We start from the raw sequence: 3,776 nt of genomic DNA, 5'->3' as shown, positions 1-3,776 counted from the left end.
CCCGGATGTGCGCGCCAGGAGGCGGGAGAGCGGGCGGGGGGGGAGAGGGAAGCTCGCGGGCGGCGCAGTGCGCATGCGCGCCGTCCCCCCCGCGGCCGGGAGGAAGCGGACGGGGCGGGAAGAGCCGAGCTGCGCTGTGGAGAGGGGGGGAGGGGGAGGGGAAGGGAAAGGGAAGGGGCGGCCGCGCCGGAGGTCCGCGCTGCTGCTGCAGCCCCCCCACAGACCAAATCGGAATTGGCGCGGGGGTCTTCCGGCTTTTTTGACGGAAAATTAATCCACCACAAGATGGAGGAGTTAAAAAGAGCTGCCCTCTCCACGAGGAAGGGGCTGCGGGCCCCTGGCAGGCGCCGGTGCTGTAATGGCGCCTCACTGGCAAAGCCCAGTACACCCAGTGCCCCCAATTGGCGATTTGGGGGGTTGTTCTGTGGTGGTGGCATGTCTGCACTGGATGGCTTTTATTCTGCAGTGCTGAGGGACAGCTAATATCATGGGGACGACTGAATCTCATTTTTTGTTCCTTGGTAAAGCTTCAAAAAACCTGTTAGGAAGGAGCAATTCTACAGCAGGTCATATGTTACGATTTTCATACTGTAACTAATACTAGCGTGGGGCGAACTTGCACTTTTCTCGCAGCCATCCTTACTCCATGAATTGGAAGGGATTGCCGTTTCCTCTACGCTGCTGCTGGAAAGACGCACAAGCATATTGTGCTCGGCCAAAACCACCTCCTGCAAGCCACAGCAATGCCTAATCTTGATGAAGCATACTGCACTCGTAACTGTTCATTTCATGTCTTTTTTTTTTTTAAACTATGTAAATCAATTGATGCAAAGGTAAATTAAAGAAGAATCAGGTTTCAGGGCTTGAATATGGTTCCATGACCTGGCATTAGAATGCTCTGTTTTTTTAGATTTACTTAAATATACAACCGACATTTAGAACTCCAACGCCATAGATTTCAGCTAAACTTGAAGAATGTGTATACTTCCACTGAAATTAATAATTAGAATAACTTGACCGTGTAAAAACCTCTCATAATAAGGAAGAACTGAACAAAGTCTTGTTTACCTTGCAAAAGAGAAAATAATTTAGAATAATGAATGCTAGTTATAACTGGGCTCTGCTCTTTTTCTTGCACATGAAGAATGAGGTGAGCCTGCAATCACACTGGATGGTGGCAAACTTAAAACTCAAAGGAAATACATGTCCCCTCAGTTCAGAAGCAGGTGGAATTCCTCACCACAAGGTGCTTTTGAGGCCGGAACTCCAATGAAAAATGTTATTTTTACACAGGTAACAAGAACATCCACAATAAGAAGAAAGTATTTCACACTTTAGCCCACAAAATAAGAGACAACTTTCTCTACAGGCAGATCATTTCATAATCCAAAGGGTGTCTTCCTCTGAAGAGGCTGGCGGTAGCCCTTTTCAGACACACCACTGAACCAAACTGAACCCTAGTCTGATCCACTATGGAAATATCTACAGAAGAGTGTCTTCTTCTGGCAAAAATATCATGTAGGAACAGATATACTGGGCCAAATCATCATTTATATATAAGAATATATCTCTATTGTAAGATAACTATACCAGCTTGCAGCAGTTAAAAATCTGGCATACCAATTGCATCTGGCACACAAATTGAAACTTGCTATTAAATTTCATTTTGGAAAAATTATTAGAAACAGGTAAATCTAATGGATAGTGATATATACATATATACACACACACACACACATATATATATGTGCACAAATATATATATATAATTAAGCCAAAAAGGAAGCCAAACAAACCCACATGTTTTATTAAGGGTGAAACAACTATGAAAAACAAAACAAGAAAAAGCTGTAATAAAACCTGTAGAAACATGCAAAATACCCATTGTGCCAAACTGAAGTTTCAATTTCAGATGTGTCTGTCTGAACTTTGGAGAAATTTGCTGCTGACTCAAAACTGTGTGTCCCTTGATTATTTTTATTGTAAACAGAAGTTTTCAACACCAGTATACTGTGATCATATCTATACAGAGGTCAATTAATAGCCCAGCAGTGAATCTCTACTACAGTTTATGACAATTCTGAAGGAGCAAGGCTTTGGTGTAGTTTAGTCAAAGAACAGAGCTAATACCCTTTGGGGACTCCTATGCATCTCTGCACCAGCAATTGTTTTACTTTGGCCAGGCAGTCCAAAATATGGGACAAAAAAAACCTGTTGGTCCTTTTCCAAATCTTTTGTGTAGCTTAATTAATAAACCAAGTAACAAACAACAAATTGGCAGCAGGCATTTTAGGTGTTGTTTATGTGCCAGCCATCATGTCTCTTACGAAACAAAATGTTCTCTTATTGAGAAGTTACAAAACAGTTGTATGTTGTCAAATGAAACTACAACATAGAGCTACTATGTGCTTCTTCTACAGAGGTGTTAGAGATCTAATGATGAAGAAAGCTAAGGGTCTGTATGCAAGTATATGGGAGAGAACAAGGGATACCAAAACTGTAAGCGGTACAAAGTTCTCAATTTAAAACTACAGACAAGTTAGGTATGTCTGTTTATAACACACCAGTCCTCAAAAAGCAGTGATTCTTAAGCACAATATACAGACTATTTTGGTGCAGGGTAATAGTGAATATTATCCACCAGATGAAAAATAGTTTTCCTCACTTTGGCCATTTTGTTACAGACTAATTCTTTGCCTTATGTTGAATGTCCAAAGACCAAATATACAAACCAAGTCATCTCCTTCTAGTCAATGGGATGGAGTAAAGGACAGAGCAAATGACAAGTGATACCTAATGATTCAAGTCTGTACATCCTTAAGGTCACAATAAAATTGACACCACTTACACAACTGTCTAGTTCATGCATGGTTTGCATCACTTAAAACAGAGCTGCTCCCTAGTGCCATGCTTCAGTAGGTGCACTGCAATAACATAACCAGTTCAATAAAAAGCTTGCAACCAGTAGACTCGAGTCATCCTGAACACAGTTAACAGAAAACAATCCTCGTTTACAATTCACAGGCCTAGATTTTTCAAAATGTAGGCATGCAACTGTGATTATCTAAAGAAAAATAAATAGATAACCTTCCAGTTACCTGAATGTTTTAAGCATTGTGTGTTCAGATTTTGGAGGGACAATTGCACATTTGTTTATACATTTGGTCCTGTCTTGAAAAGTCAGCTAGAGTACAACTACCTATCTCGGATACTTCTGCACACAGTGTTATGCCAGTGAAGAAAGAAAACCGTCTTCTCATAAACCTATGCTATTGCTGAAGTTTACTTTATGTTGGAGATAGCTAGAACCTTACCGTCTGGTCAAAGTACAGAGCAATCAACAGAAAAATTACCACTGTTTTGGATCAAGCAACATGTGTATCTCAAATTACACTGTTTTGATTTTCTCTCCAGATTTTGAATATGATCCCCGCATTTCTTAATGAGATTTTTGTTTGGTTGGAAATGAATAGTTTGAAAATTAAATAGATTGTTTGAATTATAAGGAAATAGTCTTGAAAAAAGTTGTTTTATTATGAAACTTTGGCCTTCCTGTGACTTCTAAAATGACTTCATTGTTCAGCTGAATTCCCTATCAACTTTCTAAACTGCTGGTAGGGCGAAAATGTTTTTTTTAAAAAAAAATTAAAAAAAATAAAAACAGTTACCATGTTTGTACCCACATTAAACATTTGCAAAGCCACTTTACAACCATGTTAAAAAAATTCCTGTAGTGTGAAAGATGGCTTGCATATTTAAACCACATCCAGCTTAAA

Source organism: Apteryx rowi, unplaced genomic scaffold, assembly GCF_003343035.1.
Source record: "Apteryx rowi isolate R43461 unplaced genomic scaffold, aptRow1 scaffold_2, whole genome shotgun sequence".
Classification (NCBI taxonomy): domain Eukaryota; kingdom Metazoa; phylum Chordata; class Aves; order Apterygiformes; family Apterygidae; genus Apteryx; species Apteryx rowi.
The sequence above is the reverse complement of the archived record's forward strand: the minus strand, read 5'-3'. Positions refer to the sequence as shown.